This window comes from Tamandua tetradactyla, chromosome X (genome assembly GCF_023851605.1).
Source record: "Tamandua tetradactyla isolate mTamTet1 chromosome X, mTamTet1.pri, whole genome shotgun sequence".
Lineage (NCBI taxonomy): Eukaryota > Metazoa > Chordata > Mammalia > Pilosa > Myrmecophagidae > Tamandua > Tamandua tetradactyla.
Window position 1 is genome coordinate 120800221 of NC_135353.1, and position 16630 is coordinate 120816850.

Here is a 16630-nt window from a genome sequence, read left to right on the forward strand (position 1 = left end):
TCGTCAAGTGACTTGGGTTAAAAAAGCAGCCATCCACCAGTTTTCCCTGGCTTGCAGCTTACCCCAAATTGAGCTTAGCTTTCAATGAAAGCATTCCAACCAAGATTAACACAATAAGAATACCTGCTCTCCATAGGCCATTGTTTATCTTTTTCAAAAAACATTTAGGTTACTGTCAAGGATGAGGAATGTCAGGGCTTGTAAATCTATAGACAAAATACAATCCAGTGCTTATGTAAACACTTCAATTAGGGAAGAAAAGACTGAATTTTCCAATATTTTTTAGGAAGTTACCATAACATTGTTATCAAAATTTTACAACAGGAGCTTAACTGGTTAAGCTTTCTATTTATGTTTTAGGCATCTATTAATTAAGAAAAAGTAGAAAACTAGGTTTTTCTGCTTTTTATCTTTTCTGCTTATTGAGGTTAAAGGAGATTTTTTTTTAATCTCTTGGAAATTAGGTAGCTAATAAAAAGCATTCAGTGAAAGACTTGAAAAAAACAAGTTAAGCAAATCTTCCAGACAAAAGGAATGAAACAAGGAAAAATTAAAGTCTTAACAGAGGTGGTATAGAATTAAATTAAGAAAATTTCCTGAAACTGAGAACAGAGAAAATATCAAAGAAATAATCCAAGAAAGCTCCTAAAAATAAAGGACATGTAGAACCAGCACAAGTGAATATATAATTAGTAAATACTAAAATATTTAATTAGTAAATACTAAAAAATAAATAAATAAATAAATAACAAGACAAACAACTTAAAAAATATGTGGAGGAGATTTGAACATACATGGATAACAAATGAGAACATGAAAATATGCTCGATGTGTTGAAATGCAAATCAAAACCATAGTGAGATACCACTACACACCTATTAGAAAGGCTAAAATTTAAAACACTGACCATTGCAAGGATGTGGAACAACTGGAACCCTCATACACCACTGGTGAGAAGGCAAAATGGTACAGCCCACTCTGAAGTCATTTGGTAGTTTGACAACAAACTATTAAAAAAATAAGCTCCAGATAAATTAAAGAAAAAGGCCTTTTGGGGCAAACAGAGGAAGGAAAAGTATATATGATCAATGTGAATTAAAACAGAAAGATGATATAAAGAGCAAAAGGATGGCTATAATAAAAAGTACATGGGCTCAGCATCAAGGGATTGAAAAAAACCCTAGAATGAGCTGAGACTCAGCATCAGGGGATTGAGTAAACCTTCTCTACCAAAAGGGGGAAGAGTGAAATGAGACAAAGTGTCAATGGCTGAGAGATTCCAAACAAAGTCCAGAGGTTATCCTGGAGGTTATTCTTATGCATTAAGTAGATATCACTTTGTTAGTCAAGTTGTAACGGAGAGGCTGTAGGGAACTGCCTGAAATTGTAGAGCTGTGTTCCAGTAGCCAGGTATCTTGATGATGACTGTATAATGATATAGCTGTCACAATGTGACTGTGTGATTGTGAAAACCTTGTGTCTGATGCTCCTTTTATCTACTTTGTCAACAAACACATAGAACATACGGATAAAAATAAATAATATGGGGAACAAATGTTAAAATAAATTTAGTTTGAAAATCTAGTGATAAATGAAAGTGAGGGGTAAGGGGTATGGTATGTATAATCTTTTTTTTTTCTGTTATTGTTTTACTTCTTTTTCTGTTTTTTTATTTCTTTTTCTGAACTGATGCAAATGTTCTAAAAAATGATGAATATGCAACTATGTGATGATATTGAGAATTACTGAATATATATGTAGAACGGAATTATATGTTAATGTTTTTGTTTGTTTGTTCTTAATTTTTTTTAATTAATTAATAAATTTTTTTTTTAAAAGTACATGGGGTTCCAAGAGTCCTAGGTTGGCTGAAAACTGGCTGCAATAGGGTCTATTGATTTGACCTTGAATAAGATACTTACCTTCTCTGATCCTCAGTTACCACATCTATAAAATAGGGATAACTAAGCAGAGAGATTTATATTTTTTAACTAGAAGGGGGATAGGGACCAGAGAGATAAAATTTATCTACACTGAAACAGTACCTAGAGCTCACACATCACCCACTATGGGAAGTTGTTCCTGAGAACTTGGGTTACAGGACTCTCCTCTGAGTTCGAAGCATTCCGTTTCACCTCTGCCATGGCTCTCATCACACTTGTTTTGTAGTTATCCTCTATCTGCTCATTAGATGCTGAGTTCTTTGAGAACCCTAATCCTGCGTGAATCGTTCCCAATTCCCAAAAGGTGCTCAGACAAGTATTTCTGTCTGAGTGATACTGACACATGCTTCTCACTTAATCAGGTATAGCCATGATTATAACAGCAATTTATTTACTGGAAATATTACATTGTAAACAAGAGATCATAAGAAATCCCTCTTCGCAAATTCCTATTCTCTTACAGGGTGTGTGCAGCAAAGGGTTAACTCAGCAGGCCTGGGTTGCTCAAACCCTAAATATTCCAAAGAAAGCCCTGTCTCCAGGACTACTCTTTGATTGGCTCCTGGGAGATAACCTTTTGGAATATTCTGCCTGATAAGAGTGTTTCTGTATGCCTGAGGCCTTGGAACACACTGTACCCGTGTGACCAGATAAGTTTACCCTAACAACATGATTTTTGGTGGACACCTGGTTTTGCTCTGGCTGGGAGGCTAGAGTCTGAGTAGTAAAGGACAGTCATGCAGATGCTGCATGTCTACGTGACTTCCTCCAATAAAAACCCTGGGCACAAAGGCTGAAATGAGCTTTCTTTGACTTGCAACCCTTCATATGTGTGATTGCACATCATTTCGAAGAGAATTTATAGCATGCCCCCATGCAGCTCCACTGGGAAGGAACACCTGGAAGCTTGCCCTTGATTTCTCCTAGACTTTATCCCATGCACCTTTTCCCATTGCCAACTACTAATCTGTATCTTTTCACTGTAATAAACTACAACCATGGGTTCTAGTTCTGTGAGTCCTTCTAGCAAATCTTCAACCTGAGGATCGTCTTGAGGACCCCTGACACAAGGATTTTGTGCATTTTACCCCCCACTTTGTCCAGAAGCATCTGATACTAGTGGATTCCCTACATTTATGTCTACAACAAATCTTAGACGTTCTGCTACTCTCTTAGATCAGCCCTCAGTTTAGGGACTATATCTGTTAATTCATTGAAGTCTTCCAGGGGCTGATGAACAACACTTTTTGAATAAATACATTGCCAATCAGCATATTTTAGTTTTTAAGTGTGAGGCATTGACATCACTCAGCCTTATATCAGCAGAATCAAAAATGTGAATGCAATGAGTGGATATAATGAAATCAGTTGCCTTCTTTCATTCTCACGAGTCTTCTCTTATTTCCTCCTGCTTCTTGGCTACCCCATTCACTGGATTTGTTGTTGTTGTTTGCCTTCTGGGTGCCTTCCCTGTGTTCCTCCTTTATAATTCAACTGCTTTTCTGTTTATGGGTCTTTCTATCCCACCGAAGTATGATAACTCTTATGGCAAGCACCTTGTCGCTGGTTATTTCCAGAATTCCATGTATCTCCTGAAACACGGTAGCATCAATGCATGTCCGTTAAATTAATGTTATGTAATGATCCTGACAGGAAAAGCATCTTCTCTCTTTTGGAGACAGTGTTGTAGACGTTATGTTTGTAGACGCCATACGTAGTCTTTTGTGCCAGACATTGTAGGAGAGGAGCTGTCATAGTGTCCTGGCCACCTTGTATGTCACTATATTTGCCACACAGGCAAGGCTTGAATGCAGTCTGACCTGAGTCTTGGCAAAACACCCTGCAGTTCCTCTGGGGACAAGGGGAGCTAAGTAGCCTGATGAGCAGCTGCCATGAGGCAGGTTCTTACCAGACTCCCTGTCTTATTGGAGACCATTTCTCATGCATCTCCCTAATTTCAGTTGAGCACAGAACATTCTGCCTTACCACACCGTACTCTACAGCTTTGGGGCGGGGTGGGGGGGGAGGCGGGGGGGGGGGGGGAGGCGTTACAGAACTGCTTCCTGCCTTAAGGTACAGCTATGGGCTCCTCACCTGCTGAGTGATCCCATCACCTGTGTTTTCTGTCATTGAGCCCCTCTGATTCAGGGCCGTACTGCTGGCCTAGAAACTCACTCATGTAGTTAACATCATGCTTATCTAGCTTTTGCTGTCTCTTTAAGTCATAAACCGTTTGAATCCATTTGGGCTCTTATCTCCTTACCAGCTGAACCTGTGGAAGCCAACCTAACAACAGCAGCCCTGATTCTTGTGCCTTGTTAGTCTTTGTACTGCTGCTTAGGGACTGCTTGACCACTTGACAGCCAGCTCTTAATATATATTGAGTTGTGTGGTGCTGCATGGCCAGAATATTGACTTATTTTCCTTAGCATCACAGAGCGAAGAGCACAGTTTTCAGCACACAGCATGGCTTAGGGCAGCCTTGGCCAGGCCTCTGTCATTTACAAACCAGCTACAGAATCATGCCATATCTGGCACCAGCTGCACTGTCATTTAATATATTTATTTAAATTAAATCAGTTTATTAACTCAAATTCATTAAGTTAACTTAATATCCTTACTTGAAATTAAAAAGCAGTATCACTTCCTAAAGATATAATTTGAAGCTTTAAATTTAAAAATGGAATATAACTAATGAACTAAATTCTTATGTACTGTAATGCCTACTTCATGTTATTGTATTTATTCTTCATATGTGGTTCAGTGTCAACAGAATTTCTACTTTAGAAATGTGGAAACAGACCCAAACAATCTAAGAACCTTTCCCACTATCACATAACCAGAATGTATCAGAGCCAAGATTGAAACCGACAGTGATTTCATGCCATAGCTTCTAAGAAGACAGTGTAAGGCAGTATCCATATAATTTTGCCTCAGCAAGTTGCCCCTGGTACTTTTCCCCTTTTTTCCACCTAGGCCATAATCCTTTCAGCGAACTAGGATCATTTACACATTTTATGGCAAATTGGGATACCCTACATTTAGTCTCACTTTTTATCTGAACCATAGATTCTCAGTCCTTGTGTATCAGGAAATTTTTGAAACCTCTGTCAGAGGGAGAAATCATTTCTGTTTACAATCCCTGCAATTCCCTAATCAAGGTGGATTCTGAGTAGGGTCCTTTGTCGCAGAACTTTTTTGGAGGAAGCTATGAGTGTGCAAATGGGGGCTCAGAGATGTAACCTGTTAAAGTGTATAGTAATAGGAATATAAGGCTGAATTAGGAAGCTGGAGGGGCTTCTGAAAGAGATATGGTGACTGTCAAGCCAATGGAGAATTTTGTAGAGGAAAAAAAACAGATTTTCAGCTGCTCCCTCTCCCTGCCTCTCAATACCCTTGAAAAAAAAGGACAGAAGTGTTTGCAGGAGATGTTGTGGGCTTTTGCTATGGGTGTGACATCAGTTCTTTGGTCTGTCTCCACACAAACTGTACCTAATGGCTTTAGTATTCTAATTATATTTTTCTATAGCACAATAAAATGTCAATTTTTTTTTAATTTTTAATTTTTTTTTCTTTTTTTGTATCTTGGACACTATGTGAGGTCTATGTGCCACATCCGGGGAAAGCCCTTCCCTCAAGGGAAGAACAAAGGCTTTTAAGTCTAACAATAAAATACACTATTAAATTTTTACTAAAATATCAGATTGCAACTAAAGTCATCATATACACCATCAGTTCTTCTGTAGTCAACACTTTCAGGTTTTACTTTGAGAAAAAAGCATGGGCTTTGAACTCAGAACTTGAATCCCCAAATCTTCTTACTAGAGTCAAACATTATAGATTTTGTGAAAATTCTGACTCACTTCCTTTGTGAGGATTTAATGAGGTCATACATACGCAGAATGTAGCACAGAGAAATGGCTTACAGGTAGTATACACTCAATATATGTGAGTTTTTATTAGAACTATCATTATTATTTAAATAACCCGATAAATGGAGCAATTGTCATACTCGTATACAGCTCCAGGATTGGTCAGCCCATTACAACCATATAGAAAAGATCAAAATTATTTACATACATTAATAGGGCAGTGACGTTTAACTTTCTCTGTATAGAAGCTTAGTATCAACATAAAAACAGGAGCAAGTAGCTTTCTGAACGATAACAACATTAGAAGCATCTTGCAGGAAAGATGGATGCCTTACCTGGAGCTTCCCTCTTCTATCTATGCCCTTTAAGTAGAGTTCAATCCTAAGGAAGAAGCAATCCAGAAACAGCTAATCATGGAAAAACCTAGCCCTATTACTCACAGCCTTGCAGAGACTTCTGTTCCAGAGAACAGAAAAATAAGTTTTTCCATTCTATTTCATGAAGCTAGTGTAACCTTCATACAAAAGACCAGAGTACATGAAATAAAATAGCAGGCTAATATTATTCATGATGATATATATCAAAATCTTAAAATACTAGGAAAGAGTTTATTCAAAACTGAAAATATGTCACAACTAAAATGGTATTTACCCTAGGAATGCAAGGTTGGTTTAAATATAGAAATTTACTAATGTAACTCACCATATTAAGAGATTGGTGACAAAAATTCTATGACCATTTCAATAAACAAGTATTTGTTTAAATTCAACATGTATTCAAGATAAACATTCTTAGCAAACTAGGAACAGACTGGAACTACCTTACTCTGATAAACTGCATTTATCAAAAAAGTACATTATCATCATGGTAAAATGTTGAAATTTTTCCATTTCTGATCAGAAGTAAGACAAAGATGATCACTATCACAGTTCTATTCAACACTGTACTGGCTGGGTCTGCCCAGTGATGTAAAAAGAAAAAAGAAAAAAAAAAGGTGTTATGTTTAAAATGGCAGAAACAAAACTGTTATTCAAAGATGATATGATTGCATATGTTAAAAGTCAAAAAAGACCTGGAGATAAACTTTTAAAATTAATAAGCATATTTGGCAAGGCTGCTGTACAGAAAATAAATCTACAAAAACTGCATCTCTATATATGAGCTCAACTATTAAAATATAAAATTTCAAAAGAAAATATAATTCTCAATAACATCACATACCCAGGAGAAAAATTAACAAAAGATGTGCAAGACTTCTTTGGAGAAAACTGTAAAACTTTATTGAGAGAATTTTAAGAGTCATATTTCCTCCAGAAGAACAGCCTACATGGTTTCTTTCACCTTGTCTTCATTTAAATCTGTGGTTGCCCTTCACCTATAATACAAACATAACCAAGGGGAGCATTACTTAGCAGAACTTAATTTAGATGACACTAAAAGTATACAAAGGAAACTACACTTTTGAGGGACTAAAAACCAGAATCCTAAGAGTTTACATACAGTTAAATCTCTGTATAGACTTGGAAGGTAGACTTTTTCAAGCATATTAACAATTTTTTTAAAACATACTACTCCTTTAAGTGGTATAAGGAAACAGAAACTGTGTTCAGAAGAGATTATATCAAATGAATTTATTTAAAGGTAGTTTTAAGTAGAAAGCCAAAATAGTATATTTTTAATAAAGATTAAAAAAAATAAAAATAAATAAAAATCCAAACAGTAAAACCTAAGCAACAAAAGAAAAAATTCTAAAGTGTCATTTAAACGTTTTTTATTTGAAATAATACTTTGAATATAAGATAGCCCAAACAGTAATGGCACATTAGAATTGCCTAAGTGAGGTAAATAGAAAGACCAGTATTACATTTGCTTTATCTCTTTTGTGGGAAAGTGAAAAATGTTTCTTTGGGCCAGTTTAGCCCTTATGTTATTGTTTTAAGTAGGATAACCATTTTTCCCATTTTCACCTTTAGTACTTGTATAATTATAAATTATAACTAATAAATAATGCCTGAAAATATTTCCCATTTGCACAATAAATTATACACTGGTTTTAAGGCATTACAATCATATGCGATCATCAAAATATGAAGGAGAAATAATTATCAGAGTCTGGCAAAAAAAAAGGGTGGGGAGGGAGGGAGCGAAACCTAGAAAGCCATATATAGATATAAAGATAATTATATAATATACTTAAAATCTGTTAGTGTCTTGTTCATACCGATTGTATATACTTGGGTTTTGTCTATTTTCTTCAAGATTATGCAATCTAGTAGATCCTCTATTCACAGCTTTTTAAAAAGGAGCAATCTCTTCATTAGTTGTCATTTTTTCTTTTCTTAATAATTAATACCAATCTTTTATTAAGTACCTCTTTCCTTTTCCCTTAGGTTTATTCTGTTGCCCCATTTCTTATTTTTTATACTGGATACTGATGTAATTTCTTTTCTTTCCTTTTTCTTTTTTTCAATAACATATGTATTTAAAGCTATGATCATCCTAAGTACATATTCAACAGGTTACTGAAATTAGTCTGAAAAGTATCTTTTAATCTAAAAAGTCTAATGGAATGGATCAGAAATATAGAGTGAAAACATTTAGAAGACTAATGCAGGGTAATTTCGTCCCTAAACATGAAGTGCTTCTTTTAAATTCAGAAGCGTGTGTGATTAATGATCAATAATTTAGAAAATACATATGTAAAACAAACAACTTAATTACTCAAGAATTATTATGGTTATCACCTTTGAACTTCAAATCTTATCAATTGATAGCTCAAGGCAGAAACTTAAAATATACAACATTTGATAGAAGTGAGTTTATCATAGTGCCCACATTTTTATTAGAAATAATGACTCATTAAGACTGACTGTAGGGACAGGGATTATGCTTATTAGCAAATGTATCTTACTCACACCCACCTGGAGCATCACTGATTTACAGACACTATCCCTACTTGGTAAGTCAGGAAACCAGAAATTAGACTTCCTCTTGCCATTTTATTTTTCAGTCATTTGATGCTTCATTAAAGGAAGGATTTCTAATGCAATTATTCTTTAAAATCCACAAGAATTAAGAATTTGATGGAATCTAAACACAGGTATTCAAGTCCCCATATAGAAAATCAAACATAAAATAAAGTGTCTGTTCATTTTCTTAGTAGCAACGAAATCTCAATTCAGATGTTATCATTTGACCCAGGTCAGAGTTTGAAGATATATGATAAACAAATCATGCAAAGCAGATTAACTTTGTATGTATCTATGTAACCAAAAGAACAAGGAAATGCAAAAATCCTAATTGAAAATGATTTAATATAACTTATCTGAACTCACTATTTTTCTAAGGGCAAAAATGGATTTAGAGGTTAAGGGATTCACCCATAATCATACAAGTTATGTCACTGCTGGTACCAGAAGCTACCTCAGTGCTTCAGCATATCTCATCAGACAATTACAAATGCATTATGTATTTTTTAAAAGCAGACATTTATAAAAGTATCTAAAAATTGTTAGCTTTTAGCAAAGTATCTAAAAATTGTTAGCTTTTAGTGAAAGGACTTATTTTCAAAAGTAAGAAAATACTTTCTATATTTTATAATTCAATATGACTTTGACCCAATTGGTTTTTTTATCTCTGATAGTTTATAAATCAGGCATCTGGAGTCTGAATTACCTTTCAAAGAATCTTTATATGTGAATTCTGTTATTAAAGTAGCAGTAATGTTTCTTCTACATTACTAAAAATATAATATTGTAGAATAGAAAATCTCATAATCTGAACTCTTAATGGAAATAATACCTGCTTCTGGCATTTCAATGGGCTCTAGATCTGGAAGAATATTCTTGTTAACATCAAGACGATCTCCACGTTCACCCCCAGTCTCTGGCTGAGCCAGTTCCTCCTGAAAAGCTCCCAGATCAGGCCCTGAAGAATAAAAAGGTTATCAATTTAAGCAGTAAAACAGGAAATATAAATAAGGAAATTATTATATGCATTCCCTCAGTGATATTAAAATTAAGCTAGTGTGATACGATATATGATGCATAAGAATACCAAGAGCACTATTTTAGGAATCTGTTGCCAGAAAACAGGAAAGCAGAGCTTTTCAGATATTTCCCTTTACCTTTCCAAATCCCACCCCAGATAATTTAGCTACCTCTTTTATTGTACTTGTTATTCTATTTGTATTAAATCAGCGATTGTATTTATTGATTTCTTAGTGTATTTATCACATTACATCAGTGATTTGTCTGAGTCCCTCTGACTAGATTGTAAAGTCAAGGCTGAAATCATGCCTCTCATTAGTATTTATGACCCTAGCACCTAGCATACTACATGGCATTAGCAGGCACCAATAAATGTTGAGTGAAAAAAAGTTTTAAAAACATACATGCCCAGTTCAAGATGGCAAAATGAGATGCTTCAGGGCTCCATCCATCCACTGCTTTGAACAACCAGCAAGAACTGGCAGAAACATGTCTCTCAAAGCTCCAGAAAACAGTTAAAGGACTGCAGTAACAACACAAGCTCCAAGTCAAGAAAAAAATCTTCTTAAAAAGTGGTAGGATCTCATGGTACCCTGGCTGGCCCCTCCAAAATCCCTCACTGGCTCAGCACAGAGCCAGCCTGTGATCCCAATGCAGAGCCCTCATTCCAGTTCCAGAAGGAGCACAGTAATCTTCGTGTACATACTAAGAATATGTATGTTTGACCCAATATTGCAGATTGACCTGAACAAGAGCTTTCTTGAGCTTTCACCCAATGGTGGCATGAGGAACTCATTATCCCAGAACTTGTCTTGTGTGTAGAAGGCAGTTCACAGAGCTCTCCTACAAGAATGCTGTGGGAGAGCAGTCAAGTCATACTGTCTGGGGGCAAGGTATTGCTGGCTGTAGGATATATAGTACAGGGCCCAGGACCATGAGGAAACTGTTTCTTAGGGAAGAAGGGACACCCAAAACCAGGTAAATAGAGGAACTGGCACACGCTCAAGACAAGATACATGTGCAGAAGGGGTCAGGGAGGCCCCTATGCTTTGGCCTGGAGCTAGTCTCTAAACTCATTGCATGGATAAGCCCTAAAAGAAAGCTCTTGTACAGATCAATCTGCAAAGACTGGGAAAGGTGGGTTTTTTTTTTTCACCCCTTCTTCCCTTTTTTGTTTGTTTGTTCAGCTCCTGCAATCAAAGAAAGCTCTATCATAATACTAGCTGAATATAAATTAAGGAACAGATGCCAGAGAGCCCAAATTCCAGTGATAACATATTAAAATCTAAAAGTGTCTAGGCTTTAACAAAAGATAACGAAACTTCCAAAGAAATACGAAGTGATGGCACAGGCAAAGCTGAAGATTAAAGTATTAGAAACCAACAATGAGGGCCAGACCTAGGACATGCCAGATGTAGTAGTCTGAAGCTGTTTATGCACCCCAGAAAAACGTTCTTAAATCTAATCCACTCCTGTGGGTATGAACACATTGTAAATGGGACCTTTTGATAAGGTTAATTCAGTTAAAGGTGTGGCCTAGCCCAATCCATTATAAGTGGAATGAAATTCAAAGAAAGAAAGAGAAAGCCACAGAGGGAACAGCCAGAAACTGAACATCAATGGAACCAAAAATAGAAAGGAGAGATCCAGAGACACCACCATGTGCCTTGCCAGGTGACAAATTAAGGACCAAGTATTGCCAGAAACCAGCCCCAGAATGCCACAGTCTTCAGGGAGAAAGCATGGCCTTGATGATACCTTGATTTGGACTTCCTTTTAGCCTCAAATCCATAAACAAATAAATTCCCATTGTTTAACCCAACCCATTTCATGGTTTTTGCTTGAGCAGCCTTAGAAACTATAACACCAGATAAGGTTTTTTAAAAATGATCTTAAATATGCTCAAAGAGATAAAGAAAAATATGGACAAAGAACTAAAGGAAATAAGGACAATGACACATGTATAAAAAGAGAATATCGATAGTGAGATGAAAATTTTGAAAAGGAACCAGATAGAACTGAAGACCACCGCAATTCAAAAATTTAAAATTCCCTAGAGTTCAGTAGCAGACTGGAGCTAGCAGAAGAAAGAATCCGTAAAATTGAAGATAAGACAATTGAAATCATCTAGTCTGAGGAGTACAAATAAGAATGAAGAAGAGTAAACAGAGCCTGAGAGACCTGTTGGATACCATCAAGTCCACTGTTGTATGCATTGTGGGAATCCTAGGAGAAGAAAGAGAAAGGAGCAGAGCAAATATTCAAAGAAATAGTGGCTGAAATTTAATGAAAGATATGAATATACACATTCAAGATGCTCAACAAACTGCAAAGAGCATAAACACAAACAGAACCACGCAATGGTATATTATAACCAAACTGTGGAATGCAAAAGATAATGAAACAATTCTGAAAGTCACAAGAGAGAAGTAACATGTACAAGGGAGTCTCAATAAGATTAAGTTCCACTATCTCATTACAAATCATGGAGGCAAGAAGGCAGTGGATAACGTATTTAAAGTGGTGAAAGCAAAAATGTGCCAACCAAGAATTATGTATCTGGCAAAACCGTCTTTCAAAAACGAGAATGAGAAGATTATGGGAAAACGGTGGAACAGAAAGCTCCAAGAATCAGTTCCTCCATCAAACAACTATTGAACTGGCAGTAACTGTCTGAATCAACCACTTTGGAACTTTGGAGTATAGTGGAACACTGAGTAGCATCTAAGGCAGAGTTGGATGAAAAGGCTGATAAGCTACAGTAAATATTGGTGAATTTCACCCTCCCTGTAGCAGCTACCTTTCCCCATTCCCAAACTGCATGTCAGGCCACAGTGGGGATTACAGCCCAGTCTCCTTGTGCAGCTTTCTCATGCCAGGGTAGGCTATATAAGGACCTAGTCCTTCACAATCCAGGGCAGTGTGGTCTGATCACTCACCACCGCTTTGGATCAACTACTTCAAATCTCTGGCAGTGGGGGGTGGGGGTGGGGGGGCTGGCTCTTCTGGTCTGTAACTGCTTCCACCCACCATATGACTTAACAAATGTGTAAAAATATTTGAAACCTATGTTAATTGGCATACAATGTACATCTTTGCATGTTAATCTACATATTAATCTGAGACAATAATAATACATAGCTGGAAGGATGGACATATATAGGCTGTTATTCTAACACCCTTCAGGCAAAAGCAGGAGTCTTAAAAACACAGGACCTATTTTGTTCCTCCTCTTACCAATTTCCATTCCTTATTTGGAAGCAAAAATAGTTGTAAATCACGAATCAATGGCTCCAACCCTCAACAACAATGATGACAAAAAACACGTAGCAATCCAAGAGGATGGGAGAACTAGATCTCCAGAGTTATAACTCAGAATGTCCAGTTCTCAAAATATTACAAAACACTCAAAGAAACAGGAAAGTATGCCTATTCACAGGGAAAAAAAAGCATATGCCTGAAACCACCCCAAGGAAGCTCATATACTAGAACGATCAGTTAAGGACTAATATATTCAATAAGCTAAAGAAATCCATATATAAAGAACTAAAGGAAATCAGGAAAATATTGTCTGAACAGACTAAAGAGCTGGAAATTCTAAAAAAGAACCAAACAGAAATTTTGGAGCTGTGAAGTACAGCAATTGAAATGAAAAACTCATTAAGATGAATACAACAGCAGATTTGAATAGGCAAAAAAAAAAAAAGGGCCAGCAAACTTGAAGAAAACAGAAATGATCCAGTGTTCAGAACAGAAAGAAAAAATAATGAATAAAAATGAACAGAAGATGATGAATCTGTGGGAAACCAACAAACATACCAACATATACATCATTGGAATCACAGAACAACAGAGAAAATGATTTTAAAAAGTATTTGAAGAAACAATGGCTGAAAATGAAGTGAAAGACATGAATATTCAAAGAATCTCAATGAACTCCAAACAGAACAGGTTGTAAGATAACTACACCACGACAACTGGAAATCCGCATGCAAAAGAATGAATGTGGACACCTACCTCTCACTATATTCAAAAATCAATTCAAAGTGGATAAACAACCTAAATATAAGAGCTAATACAATAAAACTTATAAGGAAACATAAGAAAATATCTGTAGGATCTTCTAATGGGCAATGGATTTTTAGATTTTATGCCAAAAGCACAAAATAAAAGAAATAAAGTGGACTTCGTGAAAATTAAAAACTTTTGTGCATTAAAGGCCATTATCAAGAAAGTGAATATAACCTACGGAATGGGAGAAAATATTTAGAAAACATATATCTGATAAAGGTTTAATATCCAGAATATATAAAGAACTCCTCTAACTCAATAACAAAATGACAAACAATCCAATTTTTTTAAAACAGGCCAAGGATTTGAAGAGACATTTCTCTAAAGATAATCAAATGGTCAACAAGAATATGAAAATAGGAATCCTCATACATTGTTGGTAGCAATGTAAAACGCAACCGTCTCTGTGGAAAAGTCTGGCAGTTCCTTAAAAATTAAACACAGAATTACCATATGATCCAGCAATACCACTCCTAGGTATATACCCAAAACAACTGAAAGCATGAACTCGAAAAGATATTTGTACACCAGTGTTCATCACAGCATTATTCATAATAGCCACAGGTGGAAGCAACCCAAGTGTCTATTAACAGATGAATTAACAAAATGTGTTATATCCATTCAAAGGAACATTATACCAATGTAAAAAGAAGTGAAGTGCTGGTACATGCTACAACATGGATGAACCCTGAAGGCAGCATGTTGCATGAAATTAGCCAGATACAAAATGACAAATATTGTATTATTTATCTTATATGTAATACTTAGAATAAGCAAATTTATAGAAACAGAAAGCAGAATAGTGGTTACCAGGGGTGGAGAAAGGAGGGAATGGGGAGTTACTGCTAAATGAGTTTTTGGTTTAGAATGATGTAAACAGTCTAGAAGTAGATAGTGGTGAAAGTTTCATAGTATTGTCAATGTACTTAATGTGAAAGAATTATCTACTTAAAATGAAATAATATTTACATTATATATATTTTGCCACAATTTAAAATGAATTTTTAAAATTTTTAAAAACTTAAAAAGTCATTTAAAGATCATACTAAAGCAGCCAGCCACCTGTATGCCACACTTATAATATAAAAATATCAACAAAAGGAAATAGTGGCTCATTCACTGGCCTCATTTTTGGAGTCTCTGAACGGTTCCATTAAACTGGGTCTATTTCTGTGCCAGAACTGAGCTATCTTACAGCACAGACATTTCAGTATTAAGTATTTTAGGCAAAATCATTCACTTTTTCTTGAAGAAAAATAGATGAAAGTAAGAACACAAGATTCAGAAGGAAATACAAATTCTGTACTCATCAGTCAATTGTTCTTTGCAAAGACACAATCCCTGAGTTTCCATTTTCTCATTTATAAAATGGGTTAACATCCCTAGACAACTGGGCTTTATTAAGGGTGCTATAAGATATACTGACTTGACATCTTACACCCTACACATAATTAAAAGTTGCCTCATCTTTTGATGCAAAAACTAAGATCAGACAACAATGTTTTAAGAAGACCTAACTTAACTACTGAAATAGTGTACAATTTTATGACTAAAATTAAACATAATTTCCTTGGATTTGTTAATGTAGAGTTCATTTTCTAAGCACAAAAAATAACTCTTGGAGAAAAATGTATAAGTTTTTATAGCGAAGTACTGCACTAAGCTACAAGCTACACTCTCTTTAATTTTCTAGTCAATTTTTAGGCAATGTTTGAGTTCCCTTTTTAATGCTTTCTTGCCTTCTGCAACTGGGATTACATAATGCATGATGCACATAAACCACACACACCTGCCTCGCCAGGAAGCATTCTTTTTCCCCTCCCTTCACCTTGAACAGCAGATGCTCCTTCACCTTTTCCCTTTTGACCACGGTTAACATCCTGTCTTTGAGCTGGTGGTTCCTCTTTTTCAGGTTGTTCACCACTGGGTTGCTGGGCCTAAGGATGTGCGTGTGTGTGCAAATAAAAAGTTTTGCTATTAATACATGTCAATTACACAAATATGCGTAATACATAGATATATTTCATAATAAATAAGTCTAAAGACATTTTCCAACATCGTTCTGTATATTTATTCTTAATAAAGTTACTCTTTCCACAAAAAGGTACTCTAAGAAAAGAGTTACCTGCAAGGTCTTTGGAAGCTATTTCAATTTACACTGGAATGGATGTGCGCAATATGTTGTTAATAAGCATGAGAAAGTTAGGCATATTTCTGGGGAATATACAGCATACCTCACCCTAACAACAACATAATATAATCCTCCTAGATTGTTTCCTTCATAAAATTCATTTATCACCTATTATCAGTATGGTACGCTTTTATGAGTGTATCTATCTTAGTTCAATAACACATTCACAATAATTAGCTTCTGCTAATAGAAAATAGCAAATGTGAAGCACTCACAACCACAGGTCCAACCGGCTGGGAAGGCTTCTGACTACCTCTTCTTCCTCTAGATTTGGATGATGATCTTACTTGAAGACTCATATTTCACACTGTAAGTAGAATATTGTGATTTAGAAAATGCATTTAAGAGAATAGTTATATTTGATCACTTCTTCAGCCAAATGGTGACTTACAATTCTTTTTAAATGTTTAAATATTTCCAAAATAAATCCCAAGTAGACTCCCAATTTAATAAGCCAAGCCCTCAACTTTGAGGTTGGCCCTTAAAAAACTTATGTCTGGGGAGTGGCCAAGATGGCAGCTTAGCAATGTGTGCGTTTTAGTTCGTCCTCCAGAACAACTACTA

At 35.7% G+C, this 16630-nt stretch overlaps 1 long non-coding RNA gene across 1 annotated transcript; it reads right to left on the reverse strand.

Annotated features, from left to right (window-relative positions):
• Positions 1-9632: 9632 nt before the first annotated feature.
• LOC143670368 (uncharacterized) lies at positions 9633-16310 on the reverse strand. Its single transcript, XR_013169338.1, has 3 exons — positions 16282-16310; positions 15728-15812; positions 9633-9742 (listed from the first exon to the last, which is right to left on the reverse strand). It is a non-coding gene; the product is annotated as an uncharacterized LOC143670368 (long non-coding RNA).
• Between the last annotated feature and the right edge of the window lie 320 nt (positions 16311-16630).